The sequence below is a fragment of the Passer domesticus genome, unplaced genomic scaffold, assembly GCF_036417665.1.
Source record: "Passer domesticus isolate bPasDom1 unplaced genomic scaffold, bPasDom1.hap1 HAP1_SCAFFOLD_93, whole genome shotgun sequence".
NCBI lineage: Eukaryota > Metazoa > Chordata > Aves > Passeriformes > Passeridae > Passer > Passer domesticus.
This window is the reverse complement of record NW_026990188.1, coordinates 70,286-88,283: the sequence shown is the minus strand read 5'-3', so window position 1 is coordinate 88,283 and position 17,998 is coordinate 70,286. Positions and strand designations below refer to the sequence as shown.

The 17,998-nt window shown below is 49.6% G+C and overlaps 1 long non-coding RNA gene across 1 annotated transcript; it reads right to left on the bottom strand.

Moving 5' to 3' along the window:
• Window positions 1-1,202: 1,202 nt before the first annotated feature.
• LOC135293247 (uncharacterized) lies at window positions 1,203-4,024 on the bottom strand. The gene is made up of 3 exons (XR_010355346.1): window positions 3,502-4,024; window positions 2,673-2,710; window positions 1,203-1,297 (listed from the first exon to the last, which is right to left on the bottom strand). It is a non-coding gene; the product is annotated as an uncharacterized LOC135293247 (long non-coding RNA).
• Window positions 4,025-17,998: the final 13,974 nt, after the last annotated feature.

The window sequence follows — 17,998 nt, the reverse complement described above, 5'->3', positions numbered from 1 at the left end:
GAGGAACAACAACAACAACACAGGCTCGGTCTCAGCTTGCTGCCAGAAGCAGCATTCGGGGGGGTCTTGCTAGGACAAATCCCTCTCCCACAAGTGCTGCCTAGGAACAAGGTGAGCGTACCTTTGGCACGGCCAGAGGAACCGCTTCCTTCAGCAGATCCCTCTGAGGCTGCCATTCCTCCGCTGTCGGTGCCGCCACTTCAGACGCCCTCTCTAGTGAGGAGTGGCGCTTTCTCTCAAATGCAGCCAACTCCTTCCACCTACGGCAAGCAGACAGACAAACAAGCCTTTAATTGCAACACAGTCTCCTTGCAAGACCAGGACTGCATACCATGTCCCACACAAGGCAGTCTCAGGGGCTTCCAACAGCCCTCTACTTCCACCTCAAGAGAATGCTGCAATTCCCTCCCTAGACCAGCATCTCTCTTTGTTGTTCCTGCAGGTGAAGGAGTCACCACTGAGGAAGTCAAACAAGCTTCCAGAAGCCACAGAACACTTCCAGAAAGCTCAGGTACTCTCAGCTGAGTAACAGCTTCCTGCCTGCTAGCTCTTACACTCCTTTCTGATTACGGTGGATACTGGACTTGCAAAAGTTCTTCTTTGGCTAAGACATGCTTGCTAAGTCGAGATGAGTATTGCCACAATTACTCTTGCTTTCACTAGTGAAACAAGGAAAGAGCCTGCAAGCCATAGCTTGGGGAGGAGGTGGGGATGATTTTCCAATCCAGTTATCAAAGGATGATTAGGCTGGCAGAGATCCCAGGAAGCCTCTAGCCCAGTCTTCAGTTCCAAGCACTTGGGGTCAGCATCTGGACAGGCTGCTCAAGGCCCCATCCAGCTGGGGTTCTGAATTTCCAGGAGTGCAATCTACACAAGCTCTCTGAGACACTTGTTATGCTGCATGACTGCCTTTGCAGGTCAATGCTTTGCTCTCCTTAAGCCCAGCCTGATCCTCCCTTGCTTTTACTCTGGTCTAGTTTGGAATGCTTTTTGTCAAGGTTTAAGGAGTGAGTCCCAGGAGGCAGCTGTGCTCTAGGTTGCTCAGCAGCCAGACCTGCCCTGGGCTGCCTTCCCCCGTCTGTGCTGAGCAAGTCCAACAATGAGAAAGCCAAATTTGTTCTTTGACATTGGGCCTCCTAAAGCCCAGCAACGCCCACCCCTTCTGAGAGAAAGCGAGAAAGCTCAACACACACCTGAACTCCTGGGCACCGTGCACTCCGTCCGTGCTCTCCTGCCGCTCCGCCTTTCCTGCCTGGGCCCAGGAGTCCTGACTGGCAAGATCCTCTCCTAGCGGGACCTGCAAGGAATAGGCAGGGAAAAAGCACAAACAAGCAATCAGGAGCAGGGAAGTTGGCTCCTGAGAGCTGGCAGAAGCAGCAAGCAGCAGCCCCCCCTGAAGGCAAAAGCTGTTGTGTGGGGCTGTTTATGTGGTGTTGATGTGGTGTTTATGTCCCAACTAACCCTGGAGTTGTTCAGGGAGTATCTGAGTAGAAGCAGGGAACATTTCCCTGCTCAGCTCTGCTCAACTGGCTTCCCCTCAGGATTTCAGGCCTTCAAGAGCAGCCAACAGGAACTGCAATCCAGCCCTTCACAGACAGATTTTGTCTCTGCCATGCAGAGCTGCTCAGGAGTCTCCTCAACACACTTGGGTCATGTCAAAGTTAAGGGGGCAGTCAAAGCAGTGCCTGTAGCTACCTAGATAGGGCGTGGAGAGGGGTGGGTCCCTGCAGGCAACAGCGGCTCCTCGGCACCCCACAAGGCTGTGAACTGCACCTGGGGACCTCTCTCTGCTGACAGCAGGGAGCCTGCACAGACTCTGTGCACAAAGCGGCTGACTTCCACACCAGTAGCACTAAAGGACATCATGCTACCGCTTCTCTGACACCAAGGCAAGTTCACAGTCCCTGTGAGAATGCCAGGAAAATGATGCCTGCATGTCAATTTTCAGATGCCATTTCCCACGGGTCAGTGGCTGGGCTGAAGAGTGAGGTCATGACAGGACTCCAGCCCCCAGCATCCTCAGCCACAAAGGGCAAGGGCTGCCTGCTCAGAAACTTGCAGCTCTGCACTGCCCCAGAGCTTTGCACTCAACCAAGCAAAGCTGCCACTGATTGCTGCAGGATGCTCAGGCCCTGGACTGACAACACCTTGAGGTTTGTTGTCCTTTGTGTCCCCTTTAACCTCTGGAGGCAGAGAGCGAGCCAGAGGAGGTTCTGCTGCTGCTGTGGTGCTCTGCAGACAGGCAGCAGTGTGAGGGACAGGGAGTCACCTGTCATTTAGAACCTGATTTCTTCTGAGCTCTATTCCCAGCTGTCCTAAGCACAAGTCATGAATTTGGATAAAAGTGAGATGCTCAGGCATTAAAACTCAATTAAAAAGGGCTGATAAGTCTACGGTTTAAACAGGATTGTGCATGCTTCTGCAGGAGATATTTCAGGCTGGCTACAATCAGCATGCAGCCTCCTGTCTGCAAAGCTTAACTTCCATTAGTTAAAACCTCTTCAGTGGAAAAGGAGGAAAGGGATGGAATCCTTCTGGTAGTGTTCATGCAGACGCTGATGTGGACTTTCTTTCAGCTTGCCAGGCTGACACTGTACTGCAACAGGCCAAGCCCACAGCTTTCTCCACACTCCTCAGACACCAGGAATGTCAAGGGTGCCCGTCCCACTCACCGAAGCGTGCGCTTGACTCCTTCCACCTCTGAGGCGAGCTGCCGGGGGCAAGGAAAAATGAACCAGGTGCTGTTAGAAAACTGTTTGTGCTGAGGAATCCCACAGAACAAGTCCCCCCAAGCAGAGAGCATTCTCCTTTCACAACATCCCTCCAGGAGCAACATTTTTAACACAGCGAGCAAGACTGCAGGACAATACCCTAGGCTGTGTCTACCTTTTGCTCGGCATTGCCACTAAGGAACTAGAAACTTGGCCGTGAAGATGCAAATTGTTCCTTAGCAGGCAGTGCCTACATTGGAGCTCATTGTCCAGCCTACAGCTAAAGCAGCTTTTTTCTCCTCTCTTTCCTGGACTTGCTTTTTCTTTTTGTAAATTGCATGCAGCATGTGCCATGTGCTTGCCGTAAACAATTCCCTACAAAACCTTCCACCAAACCCCTCTCAGCACTTGCAGTTCTGTTGGGACACAGCACAGGCCCAGCTCTGGGCTTCAGGAGCACACACCAAGTGCTCGGCAGTTTGCCCTTCAGCACAGAGCCAATGGCTCTTGGAGCACACAGAGGGGGTCCAGTTAGACAGGCACATCCTTGAAGGATGGAATGCAATCAAAAGATGCTTTTCCTCAGTTCTGGAGAGACCTGCATAGTTTTTAGGAGGATATCTGCAAAGCTCTCCCAGTCTGCATTTTGGAGGTTCCTACACTCTGCTAGGCAAGAGACACCCCCGTCTCCAGCGGAAGCTCTTGACAGGAGCTTTACCAAACATATGGCATCTTTATGTAATTTGTGTCCCAACGTGCTGCCCCAAAGGAAAAAACAACTTCTATTTACCAGCCAAACGAAGAAAAGCTTTCCGAGAAGCCGCCAATGAAAAGGCGCTTCTGACTGCTCTACGGACTCGCTCCATCCTTTGAGCAGGGCTGCTCGAGTCCGTAGGCCAGGAAACAAAAATGGAAAAAATCCCCACTTGCACAAGTCCCGGGACTGTGCAAGTAAAAAGGGGGAAAACAGGACACTTGCACAAGTCCTGAGACTGTGCAAGTAAAAAGGAGAAAAACAGGACACTTGCACGAGTCCTGAGACTGTGCAAGTAAAAAGGGGAAAAACAGGACACTTGCACAAGTCCTGAGACTGTGCAAGTAAAAAGGGGAAAAACAGGACACTTGCACAAGTCCTGAGACTGTGCAAGTAAAAAGGGGTAAAACAGGACACTTGCACCAGTCCAAGGACTGTGCAAGAAAATAGAGAAACAAAAGGACACCGGCCGTAATCTGAGAACAGCTCAGACGAGGTGATCCTCCTGCAAGGAGCACGCCAAGAGCTGCTCTGGACGCTGAGGCCTTGCGGGCACCAGGAAAACCTCCTGCTGACAACGCTGTGACGTGGCAGCCCTCTGCTGACATCACAATAGCAGCCGCTCTGGCTTGCTCTGTGAGTTCATGTATGGCAACCAAACCTCCTCTACAGCTAATGCAACAGAAAAGCCCAGAAAGTTCTCCTCTGCCCCAAAGCAGCACAAAACCCCCTTGCAGTCCATAACCCGCAGCTCAAAGGATCCCACAGTAACACACAACAGGCACCAAGCCCATTCACCCTGTACGCCAAGCTGAACACTCAGAAAGAGCCAGCATGTGAGGAAACCAAAGGCAATGTGTCCTTTTGCCCAGCAGTGCTTCTGACTAAAACCAAGAACTCTTGGTTAAGTGCTGTGGATGAAATTGTGCTTTGCTAATATCCTGGAGAGTTCACTCAACTGGAATGCCTGTCATTCCCACCCATTTGCTGCATGGCTAACATCAACCAGCAAACTGTAGGGCTTGCTGAAGGAACAATGACACCTAAGTGGGGAGAAAAAGCCAAGTAACCAACCTGCTGCACACACAGCACACTGCTGCTGCACAATTACAGCACCTCAAAGAAGCCTTTGGGGCCTGTGCCTCACTTCTGGCAGCTTCCCTGCAGGATGCATCTGGCAGTCACAGGGATCTGACTCCAATGGACACACAGAAAGAAGGAAAAGAACCTTAAATCCCAATGTGGGACAATGTAGAAGCTGGTGGGGGGAGGAAAACCACCAAAATGGGCAAGTCCCACCTAAAAGGGAGTTATAAGGCAGAGACCAAATAGCTCAGCTGGTGGGCACACCTTAGCAAGGCTCAGGAAAACAGAGCAACCACAAGCTTTCCAAAGTTCAGAAGCTTCCTTCCCCCTCCTCTCCTCTGCCCTTGGAACCAATTTTTTTTCTCCCTCCTAAAAATAACTTAATGAGCACGAACAGAAAGTGCCTGGAAAAACTACCAGGTCTCAGTTAAAAACTAAAAGAATGGAGAAAGATCTGGGCTTTTGCTGTTTGCCTGCTCTTGCAGCCATGGCAGCATTTTGGAAGGGCTCTGCACAAGTCCAGGTGTTTCCCAGCCCCAGGACCACCTCTGGCATGAGCCCAGCAAGTGGAGTGGAGAGAGCAGCTGGTCAGACACCACATGTGACAGCTGGGAGGCTGCATATTGTCCTGATGCAAATTCCCTCTGCGTGTCACACTGGAAGTCAGGACAATTCTCAAGAAATGTCTGATTAGATGAGGAATGCCTGTGGATCTACAGACCCCACATTTGTGCCTTACTGGTGTCATAATCCTGAAGCTTTTAGATGTTGCTGGGTGACCCTAATTTCCTCCAGGCTGGAGATCAGGGAATAGTTTCAAACATGCACTGCTTACAAAACAGTCCCCAGAGCCAGGCATACCGTTTTCTGCCCACCATTCACAAAACACTGCTGTTTCCTCAAAGGAAAGCAACAGAAAGCTCCAGCAGCGTGCGCCCAGCCCAAGAGTGTTTCCACATTCTTTTCATAGAGAAAAGCAAGGCACAATTCTTCCCAGGAATATTTCTGGGTTTCACATTTTCTGAACATCAGAGAAAGAGAAAACACAATTCTTATGACTGTGTTGTGCCAAAGTAGAATGCAATATGGAGATTGTTACCCAAAGTGAGGATGTTTTGTTCCCTTGGCCTATCAGGGCCAGGAGAATGTGTGTGTCGGGACTGCCACGAGAGAATCAGAGTGGATGCAGTTCTGTGCAGCTGTGAGCAAGGGTGAGTGTGTGGCAGATTCAGTTTAGATGCAATGTATATAGTATGGTATAAGAAAGTAATTATTTAGCCTTCTGATAAAGTGGAGTCAGATGAATCCTTCTCTCTCCCTCTCCACAATGTCAGTCGCCTTGATTTTCCATACAAGAGTTTCCAGCTGATTTTTTCCTCTACTTTCTATGTCCTGTGTCTCAGCAAAAGTGGCTTCTGCCAGCACAATGAAGTGGACACAGACCATTCGTTCACATGCAACAGCACGGGTTGGTGCTCCAGCCTGAGAGCTGGAACTCAGCAATTGGGCAACTGTGCTTTGAGATGCAACAGCAGCCAGAGAACGAGGCTGGGGGTGACAGCTTGGGGACAAGGCTGGCCCAGCAATGGCATGGCACACAAGCTGTGCAGGAGGCACTGTCAGCATGACAGCCCTAAGAATGCCACAAAACCCACACAGTTTTACACATTTATGCAACGCTGGTTGCTCTGCATATATGTCTGTACTGCTGCCTTTATAACCTTTTGGAAATGGTCAGAGCTAGCAGGATTCACCCCCACCAGGAGCTGATGCAGCCTGGCAACCTGCTGACTGACAGAGGCTTCTGGCTTTCCAGATGAAGCCAAGGCAAGCCCTGATGCTGCTGCTGCTGCTGTGGCAGAAAGCCCCGTCTGGGCAGGGATGGCACCACTGTGCCACGGGCTGTTTCTCCTTCCAGAGCTGGGCACTGCTTTTGAGCCACTGATGACAGCTGGCGGCAGAAGGAAGGGGCCTTTTCCTCCGCCAGCACTCATGGATGCACCAGGGCCACCTTCAGGGGAGACGTTCGGCCCCACAGAGTAAAGCAGAGGGCCACAGGTGGCAAACGCTTCCTTTGGAGCCTTCCTCTCTCTGGAAAGAAGGGAGCCGAGGGACAGGACGAGCAGCAGGGCCCGATCCCGGCCCGGGCCTGCAGGGAGGGGCGGCTGCCGCTGGGCGGCGCCATGGGCAGGGAGCGCGCCTGCGCGGGGCGGGCGGGGCCGGGCAGCCGCCAGGGGGCGCCCGGGGAGGGGCGGGGCCCCTGTGTGAGGGGGGAGAGCCTCGGGCAGTGCGGAGCCACAAACGGGACTGTCCGTGCGGCACGCACAGCGCCAGGGCAATGCACAGCGCCGGGCACAGCACAGCTTCAGCGCAGCCTGGCCAGGAAGGGAATGCTCCCATGGAGTGCAGGAGTCAGCTGGTTGGATTGCCAGTCCTGTGCTGAGCTGGCAGGGCACAGAGCCTCCTCAAGCACCACTGCCTCCTCTCCAGGCTTCCTGCACTTCCTTTGCTGACAGGGTCCCATCAGCCAGGCTGGGGGCAGGCTCAGATGATGTTACAAAGCACTGCTGTCCAAAAGCAAAAAAGATAAAAGGCAAACCAGAAAGGAGTTATTCGTTCCCAAGCTGAATTCCTCACAGGTGGAGGCAGGATTCCTCTGGTTCCCAGAAAGGTGCAGAAACAGGACATGAGGACACTATGTGCCCGTTACCTTCATGTCCAGGATTTTGCTACTGCGGGCCAGCGTAGCTCACCATCATATTCACCCCTTTACCCAGGTGTCTTTAGCTTGCTGGGATTTTCCCCTGAGAGCAGCCTGAGAATGCTGCTTGCTGTCACAGGGCTTTGTTTCTTCCAGGAGACTCCACAGACTCACTCAGCTTCCTCCTTTCTAAGACACAGCCCGGGTTGACTGCCAAGAGGATAAGCATTGTAAGCCGTTCCTCAGCAAATGCCAATCTCCCTAAGAAATGCTGATTCCAGTGGGATTTAGGCCCAAGTGTTGTTCTCAAGAGCACTGAAGTTCAGCAGCAAGACAAGAGCAGGCAGCTTGTCAGGCCTCCTCCAGCACTCACCTGCCTTGCAAATTCCTCTGCTTCCTCCAGCCATTGGCTGAACTCCTGTTCTTGACCTGCGGCCTTCTCCTGTTACCCGTGAGGCTGGCAAGCAGGTTTGGCACTGCTTTGGGACAGTGTGCGCCCTGTCAAAGAAGTCCTTTTCATCACCTGTTTTTATAGAGTCTGCAGACACATGCAGGTCTCAATTTTTCTTCTTCTCTCTTGTACCGTCTGTGGATTTGTGCAGGTGTCCCTTTTTTCCCTCCTTTTTTTTTCTGTACATTCTGACAACTTGTGCAAGTGTCCTTTCATTCTCCTTTTTCTGCACAGCCTGCAAAGTCATGCAAGTGTCCTTATTTTCCATTTAATTGCACGGTCTGGGGACTTGTGCAAGGGTCCATTTTTTGCCTCTTTTCAATGCACGCTCTGGGCATTCTTGCAAAAGGATGATTTTTCCTTTTTTGTTCCATGTTCCACAGACTGGAGCAGCATTGCTCAAATGATGAAGCCAGTCCATAAAGGAGTGAGCAGCGCTTTCCCCGGACCGAGCTCTGCCACTCGACAGAGCAGCCACCCAGCCCGAGCCGCCGGTGCCCCGTTCAGATGGGGATGCCCGGCATGGGGCACTTGGTGGGCCATGGTGGGGAGGTTGGGGACCATTCCCAGTCCTGGCCTGAACACTGACAGCCGCGTCTCACCCGCAGAGAGAGCGCAGGAGGTCCCGCGAGAGCCGTTCCGCTGGGGTCACTGCTGCTGCACAGTGGCTTTGGCACTGTCTACTCGGGGACGTGCCCCACGGATGGCACCCTGGTGGATGGAGGGGGTGGAGCGGGGGGCAGAGGGAGGACGGGGCTCAGCAGGGCAGGATCTGAGCTCAGCCCGCTGCCCCCCTTGGCTCACAGGTGGCTATCAAAAGTGTGTCACAGGATTGCATCCGTCATTAGGGCCAGCTGGTGAGTGAGCGGGGCCAGCGGCAGAAACTGGGACATGACAGGCGGGGTTGGCCGAGGCCCAGCAGAGTGGAAGCCACCAGGACGCCCGGAGGGAGAGTGGACGTGAGCTCTGTGGAGGGCTCAGAGCATCCTGGGCTGGGTGAGGGGTTCTAGACGCCTGGCACGGCATCAGCCCCACTGATGCCATTGTGGTCTTCTTTGCAGCCTGACAGAATCCGTGTACCCAGGGAGATGGAGCTGCTGGACAAGGTGTCCCCTGGGTTCCATGGTGTTGATCAGCTCTTGGATTGGTGTGAGCTCCCTAACAACATCATGTTGGCGATGGAGTGCCCTGAGCACTCGCAGGACCTCTTTGATTTCATTCTGGCATGGGGGCTCCACGTTGGAGGAGGTGGTGCAGGGGCTGTTCCTCCAGGTGCTGGAGGCTATGCAACACTGCAGCAGCTGTGGGGTCCTGCAGCGGGACATCAAACCAGAGAACATCCTCCGTGACCGGGCCACGGGACTGGCAAAACTGATGGACTTTGCATGTGGCACCTACCTCCAAGACACAGTCTGCCCACACTTTGCAGATGAGCCCACCCAGGGTTATGCTCCTGGTCAGTCCCGGCATCCCAAGGCCCAGCCTGGCTATGGCTCCAGGGATTCCCCTGTTTGTTGCCAGTCAGGGGCACATTTATGAGCCACACAGATCTGCCTGTATGAGACAGAAGGAAAGATCAGAAGAATCATTCCACCTTCTCTTGCTGCTAAACCAGTTCTTCTCTTCCTCATAAAGACAAAATGCAGTATTTTCTATGCATCAATAGCAGCTTGTAGCACCTGCAGAGCTGAGAGGCTTTTTCCCCTGCTGCTGTGCTACAGGCAGATTTAGCAGCACTGTCTAACACGGAGATACACAGAGGGACCACAAGCAATTGACTTTGTGCCACTTAATCTCAAAGGGCACCACTCTCAGCAGATGGATATGGAAGAGACTCACGCACTCCCTGTTTGCTCTGTTGACGCACATCTGGCTGGCACGGCTTTCCCTGATGGAGAAGAACAACAAGGGACAACTCCTTTCCAGCTCTGCAGCCCAGAGATCTGCAGGACACTATCAGCACCCAGCTTCATAAGTGACCAGTTCTTCTGGGATGGAAACCAACCACCAAATCCTCGCTGACTTCAGCAGCAGCAACAGCAGTTGCTGCATCTGATCCCTAGGGCTGGGGCTGGGCTGGACAAAGGACACGCACAGCACATTGCCCCTGAAGAATGCAACTTTGGAAACAACCACCTGCCACTGCCTCCTGTTGTTTGTGCTAGAGTCACAGCAGCCTGAGGCACTGGGCAGCCCTCAATGGCACCTGGGACTGCAGATGACAGGCTCTGGCCTCCGGGACCAAACACGGGTGAAAGTCACTCTCCAGACGGAGCTTGCAGATTGAAAAGGCTGCTGTGAGCAGCCACCTCAAAGAGCAGACAGATGAGGTTCTCCTGCACTTTAGCTGTGACACACAGCTACACAGCTCGACACTGTGGAGCACAGGGACAACAGAAGGCACAGAAAGAGGGACAAACCCACTCAAGCACAGACACTTTTCATGATTGCTGAGCCCCAGACAACCCCAAGTGTGGCGTCACCCACCAGTCCTTACCTATTGACAGAGAGCAGGTCCAGTGGGTGCTTTGCCTGGCTGGCCAGGGTCCTGCCAGGTGCTTTCCTCTCTGCTCTCCTGTACTGCCAGCAGACCTGCCCACCTTCTTGGTTCCACTTGCAGAGCCTTGTACCAATTAGCCATGGCTGCCTGGGAGGTGGGAGCAGTCACAGTGGAGACGTGCCGGCTACACCGAGCAGGAACCAAAAGCATCTGTGTGCACAGCTGAAAGCCTGTATATCCACAGCATGTTTTGGCTGTCCTGCTTTTCACTGGGTTTTGGCTGGAAATGCAATTGCACTTTCTTCCTCATCCACAAGTCCATGACTGGGCAACAACTGGCCAATAGGCAGCATTCCAAAGGCAGTGTAGGTTGGAGCTGATAAAGGAAGGACACGGTTCCCAATTCCAAACCACACCAGAACGCCCTTAGGAGGTGTCAGGATCTCTGTGGTCGAGATGACCCCAAGAATGTTAGAAAGTCTCTTTTTTCCCAGCCCGGTGCTCGAAGCAGGAGTCATAATTCCTTGCCTCTGGGTTTCGAGGTTGTTTATTTTCTCTTATCTAATACATTCTTTTCCTCACCTGCTGCAGTCTGACTAGAAGGTCAGTTCATGGCACACTGCACTGCCCTTGGGGTGGTGTCAACATTTTAAACTAAGAACTATGTGTACTTTATTTATAATTATTTTCCAGTACCTATCACCTATGTTAGACAGTCGGTCTCTACTCTAAACCAGTCTAAAAGTGCCAGAATCACACAGAAGATGGAGGCTATGAAGAAGAAGGAAAAAGAAGGAAGAAGGACAGGGCACGCCCAAATACCTCCATCTTGCCTCCTGAACCCCCATTCTAAAAACTCCAAAATTCTACCTTTTCACCCTGAGACAAACTGTTATTCTGCTTAAACTTTCATCGCTTGTAGCTCTTCACGTAACATTGGTAATTTTCTCCATGGGTCAAAATCAAAGACACCTCAAAGGCACAGGTGTCTTTGCCTTCGTGCCAGGGTCTGTGAGCCCCCTGCCAGGGGCTTTGAGCCACCCAGGGCAGCCAGAGGATGTCCTGAGCTCTGACCAGGAGAGACTTTCCATCTTTAAGAACGAATGGCCAATTCAGAAGTGAACGTAGAGCCTTATTCCCTGACTGGCAAGGAAGGGAATTATCGCCCGCCAGGGGCTGTGTACAAATCAGGAACAGGACATAACTGCTGAGGAACACAGCTTGAGCTGTTTTATTTTCCAGCATCAGTCTCATGACATGGTTATGACAATGCAAAGATGCCATCAGCTCACATCCCAGGCAGCAGACCAAGAACTTAATGTTACAACTTACTTAAAAGTTTTTTGACTAATCACACAAAGCAAAAGCATATTGACAGTACTTCCATCCAGTCACTGCAAGCACACCTACCTACCTTTGCTTAAAACAATGCTTGCTTATTTCTAATACAATACCTGATTGCAAGCCTTAAAACACAATGCACAGAGCTCTATTATTAAGCTTTGAACTTCCTAATATCTTACTAGATATACTTTTCTGCAGCTTAGGGAGTTATTCTAGCCAAGCATTAATACACAGACCATTGTTCTATTTATCCTTACTTTTCTACTTTTTACATAATTTTTTCTGCTGATCTTATGGCTACTGCTTAGCTCTAATCACAGTTATGTCTCTGAGACCTTCCTCTTGCAGCTTTTCCAAAACCCTCTGATGTTATGGATTCCCACAATTCCCCTCTCAGTTCACCTAAAAAAAAACCTTTGCAACTGTGTCTTTTATTAACTGCCTTGCATTTCATAGGTTTACTATAGTATATCTGCTTATGACTTGCTTAAAGCATCCTTTTTGCTCACATTAAGTGTTGCTGTACTACAACACAAGAATTTTAATGCTGTAAAAGTCCAGTCAGTTCAAAGGGCATAAGTCATGTCTGATAGCAATTACAAGTCATTGTTCAAAAAAGTCTCACCTGTTCCAAGGTTTAATTCAAAACCTTCTTCTATGTCAATACCTTCATCCACCATCTCTGTGAGATTTTGAGAACTCTCTGTGAATCCATTTCCTACTTCTCCCTCCCGTACGATAAAATCTGTTTGATAGTTTTGTCTGTCATTTGTTGCGCGCACCGAAGTATGCAAGGTATTACTACAGTATCACTACCAAAACACCCAACACATATAGACCTATTTTACAAAGTTCTCTTTGCCAAGGTGCAAAGCTCCATCCTAGGAACAAATCATCTAACCAGGACCCACCATCAGCTTTAATTGGAGCTGTCAAATCTTTCAGCTTTTGTATGTTTTTATGGATGGATTCAGAATGATCAGACAGGTTCATACAACACACAATCCTTCAAATTCCTCACAACCATGTCCATGTGCCAGTGAAAGAAAATCAACTGCAGCTCTATTTTGAAGGGTAACATGCCCAACACTATTAACACCCGTCAGCATATCACTGATTGCACTGGATGTGGCATTAGCTTGTTTACTCAGCCAAGATCCAACCTGATCTAATTGTTTCAATGCTCTGGTTGATTGGGGTAATAACCTGCTGAAACCCTTTTGGCAGCATTCCAAGGCATGAAATCTCTCTTACAGTTTTCATGGTAGTGATGAGCAGATCTTGTTCCCCTGTGTTTCTTCTTAATGACTGCTTTAGCAGTAGGTGCTATCACAGTGAGCATTCCAATGCTACATGGGGCACCTTCAGGGTGTGATGGGATGCCCTGCCAAGCCCTATCTCCACCAATGAACCAACATCCTTTTGGCAATTGTCGTGGATATTGGTCAGCCTCGGAAAGCACATCCCAACTGTTTGAATAATTACACCAAAACCTAGAATTTCTATACGCAAAATAATGGGGAGTAACATTGCACTTTGGAGGATCACCTTCTTGCCAATCATTAGCTGTAAACATAAGGCAGAAATCCATTGTTAAAAGACCAAGGATTTCAAATTCTTTGAGTTCAGATACTGCTTTGGGAAGTTCTTTGGCCCAAACGTTCCAATCCACTACAGGATTGCTCCCATTGTCAATTTCACCAGGCTTACTACTGAATTGCTTTTTGACCAAGGGCAAATCCTTTTCTGGCACACCGACTAGACATGTTGAGAAAAGCTTTTCTGGTTCCAAATTAGACAAACTTATGGTATTTGAGCCTGCTGCGTGGTGGCTAAATGTTGCCAGGATTTTTAGTGAAAAAGCCTCTGCTAGGATTTTTCCTGTCCTGAGGAGCTGAGGGCCTCAGGAAAGAAATGTAAACAATAACTATCTGCTGCTGTGGAAGGCCACAGGTGAATCTTCCATTGGTCCATGGGGATTGTTTTCAATCAGTGACCAATCACAGCCACCTGTGCCAAGGCTGTGAGCAGTCACAGGATTTTTGTTATTCATTCTTATTCTATTCTTGTCTTTGTAGCCTTCTGATCTTCTTCTCTCTGTTCTTTTTAGTATAGTTATAATGTAGTATTTTAGTATAATATATATCATAATAAATCAACCTTCTGATCAACATGGAGTCAAGCCTCGTGTCCTCGCACCAAGAGTCCAAGTCAAAGCAACAATTGGTGACCCCTGGACGTGTGAAACTGATGGTCACCCCAAGAGTGACCATGGAATCTAGCCTGGAGCTGAAGAAACGAGACCCTGAAGATGGGCAGAGTTCACAGCCAAGGCAAACAGGAGAACCTGTTGGACTTTCCTGGAGATTGTGTCCAGAGACCGCAGAGCAGCAGAGCTGCACAGCTGGATCCACAAGGACACTGTCTAAAGGTACTGTTATTTTTTCCCTTCCTGAAGATCCTGCCATTCGCAAAAGGTGGGAGGAAAGTTGGAAAAATGTACCCTCGGAAACTCAGGTTCCGTTTACTGCGTCAGAGGAGAAAGTTATTAAACTCTGGCACAGATGGGGACGCGAGGACGGAGTTAATAGTCTGTGGGAGAGACTGTGTGTTGAGTTTTTCAGATGGGCAAAATTTCATGGATTTTTTACAAATGTAGCATACTCCCTCGATTTATATCTTTGGGAGTTCATGGACGCTGCTTTTGACTGGACAATGGACCAGGGTGTTACACTCCCAACAATATATGGAGTGCACCTATGGCTTTTTTTCTGTATTTTGGAAAAAAGGAAGGCTGCGGGGGACGTCGTGGCCTGGTTTGGTCGCGCTCCGTACCCGCCAGGTTCGGCACGAGAGAAGCCTCTCCAAAAAGACGAACCGCGGGTTTGCAGCCCCCCCGCACTGCCCACAGCTGAGCAAAAGTTTTTCTCTGTTCCTTCAGAGCAGACAGAGCTGCCTTTCCCCCCCGCTCCTTCTCTTGCGGGGGATGGGGCTCCGAGCCCGCCGCCCCCGCCTGTCCCGCCGCTCCCTGCCGATCCAATTGCAGTGCAAGAGCTTGCCGAGAATGGTGCTGAGCCCACGGGATCGTCTCAAGAGTCGACACCAGCGCCCGTGCTGCCCGCACCGCCCACCCCAGTTGTCCCGCAGGTTTCCGAAGTTCCATCGTTCGCATCAGACCCTGCGAAGAGCCTGTCCTTCCGTGGAGGAGGCGTGGCACTCCAGCTAACTGCAGGAGCAGTTCGGCTGGCTGTGTTCAAAATCAGTGTGGTTTCTGGGTCATTTCGTGTGTGGTCGGGGGCTTCTCCCTGGGGGTTGGGGTGCCTGCCTTCCCCCGAGCGCCCCAGCGGCGTGGGGGAGTTGGCTCCTGTGGCATCTGCCTCTGGTTCCCAGCCCAGTGGGGATGGGGGTGGTGCCGAGGGGCAGAATGCAGGAGCAGTGGCATTTGCCTTGCAGGAGCAAGAGAAACAGAGCAAAGCAAGCATTGCTCGCTTGCTCTGGGGACAAGAAACCCTCAGATCTGGGATGACAATTCCTGAGAAAGCTTCTCTTCCCGAGCTGCCGGTGTGCACCGGTGCTGCTGGGGGGAGGAAGCATTGGGTCATTTCTGCTCTGAAGACACTGGCAGCATGGTTCTGCCAGGTTCTGAGCACACAGAGCCCGCCTTACAGGGTGGTTCTGGGCCGTTTGGCTCATTTCCCTGGGCCGGGGCCACTGCCCCGCCCAGTGCTGGGTTTGGGGACTTTGCTTTCCCCACAGGGACCTGGGCCACCATTCTGTGAGCCAGGTCTGGGTTCTCTGGTCCATCCACCAGGACCAGGGCCACCCAAGGGTCCTAGAGACCCTCTGCTGCTGCCACTCTTCTTCTTTTAAAAAAAAAAAAAAAAAAAAAAAAAAAAATTATAAAGAAAAGTGGAAAGAGCTAGCAGCTCAAAAGCATTGAAAAGCCAAAAATTAGCCTCAGCCCAAGTGGTTCAATGAAGGGCTGTGGCCAGGGCATTCCAGAAATTTTCTCTGAATTGTTTCATGACTGTCAATGGATTTTTGATAATTCTTGTTTTCTTTAGCAGTTCTTTGTTTCAGAATTCTGCAAGCCTGCTTCAGGACCAAAGGGGACTTCCAGAGATGTCAAAGAGGAACATCTTCAGTCCATGGACTCTGTCCTGAAACTCAGCTGTTTGGACTTGAAACAATGAACTTTCTCTGCATGAGTTTTTTGCATTTTCTTATATTTTAAGATTGTTATAGTGATATGATAGAATTTGATGTTTGATAAGTGAAGAATTTCCCTGAATGTTCTACAGGTGAAGAATTTCCCTGAACATTCCACATCAGCAGATGATTGAGATTTTGATTGGCAACAGATGAACCTCAAGAGGTGTTGTTCTCTCTTCTGCAAGGGCCCAGTAGAAGAGATTGCAAACATTTCTTTTTCTATTTAATTTAATAATTTAAAAGGGTGAGATGTTGCCAGGATTTTTAGTGAAAAAGCCTCTGCTAGGATTTTTCCTGTCCTGAGGAGCTGAGGGCCTCAGGAAAGAAATGTAAACAATAACTATCTGCTGCTGTGGAAGGCCACAGGTGAATCTTCCATTGGTCCATGGGGATTGTTTTCAATCAGTGACCAATCACAGCCACCTGTGCCAAGGCTGTGAGCAGTCACAGGATTTTTGTTATTCATTCTTATTCTATTCTTGTCTTTGTAGCCTTCTGATCTTCTTCTCTCTGTTCTTTTTAGTATAGTTATAATGTAGTATTTTAGTATAATATATATCATAATAAATCAACCTTCTGATCAACATGGAGTCAAGCCTCGTGTCCTCGCACCAAGAGTCCAAGTCAAAGCAACAGCTAAAGTCACCCAGACATTTGTTTTTGGTTGTTCCCAGGCAAATCTGCACTACAAGAACCAATTAAAACCAAGCAACACCAGTGTATAATTTGATTTCGCTCCATCCTTTTCATGAGCTAATTTTCGGCAAAAGATCTTCCCATGTATATCAATTTTAAAACTTTGTTTTTGACTTTCATTAAAATTTCACCTTTGAAAGTCCAATAGAGGGGATCTGTAACATAAGAAAACAAAACCCATGCCTTTGCCAAAAAAGCTCTACGAAACCAACAACTGGCACATTTATAAATAGCATAAAATCAGAGTTTGCAGGTTCCACTGATGAACAAGGAACGTCAGGCATGACCTGTGATCCCTCTGTTTGGCTCACATCTGTGTACTTGAATGAATTGTCATAATTGCTTTTAATCAAGGAGAGTACATTGGCTATTTTAAGCTTGGAAATTTTCCTTTGGTTTGAAGAGGAAAGTAATAAAGTCTCTTTGGCCACCATTGATTTCACTGCCACTAGCACAGAGTTGTTATTATTGTAGTGGGCATTTTTATCAAGACTCCAAGGCCTCTTGCCATGATGATTTTGGTCTATTTTTGATGGATTCTGCAAGCTGAGGTTTGAGTAGTTCCAAGTCTGTGTCTTATGTTTCTAACTGACATCTTTCAAAAGCAGAATGAGCTCTCTCCCTCTGGCTTGTCAGCGTTAGAGCTTGGTTCCGCATCAACCACATTGGATAATGTTCATCTGATGTCTGGCCAAATTCCACTGTAATTCCTTGGCCTGAGGAATATCAGGAAGACCTGCTGAGCTCCATGAACACTGTCAGCTGCATGGAAGTGAACGTCCTTGGCTTTACTGAAGAAACTGGATCTCAGCTTAGGTTAGATGCTCTTGAGCAGGAGAAAGTCTGGAATCGTTTTCCCGAGGCCTGTGTGCCCAGAGGGACTGAGTTCTGGGGAGCAGCTGGGTGTTTCTGAACATGGATGTAAGGGGATTGCCAGGCAGCTCAAGCCTTAACACAGGCAAACACTCCCCAAGTCTTCTCAGGCAACACTGCTTTGGGTTTCAAATTGTTCCCACTTGTCTGTCTGTGAAGATGCCCCTAAAACCACAAGGCAAGCCTCTCAGAACTGGTGTTACATTTCCAGCAATGAAGAAAAGAAACCCAAAGCCAACAAAGTTTCTAAAACAATGATTTTTAGAGAGGAACTTAATTCCCTGTGCAGTGTCTTCTCACTGGGAAACATGCTGGAAACCTGGGCATGAGGGTGTAAATGGATCAGTCTCTTCTGCTTCTTTTCCAGTGCTGCTGAAACACCTAGTGACCGTGTTTTTTCTCATAGCCCAAGCCACGTTCTCCACGTCATCAAGCCAGAGCCTGGTGATGTGGAGAGCTTGCCAAAACCCCCTGTTTGATTCCTGGCACTTTCTGGGATGGGCCTACCATTAATGCATTGACTTGAGTAGCCAAATGAGCAGAAGGTTACCAAAAAGATGGCACCTCTCCTTCTGATTTGACCATGGAAAGTTTTCTTTTGCTGCATAAGGGAAGCTGAAATTTTCCGACTGCTGAGAGACAGAGCTGCAGGTGTTTCCTGTGTGCCCAA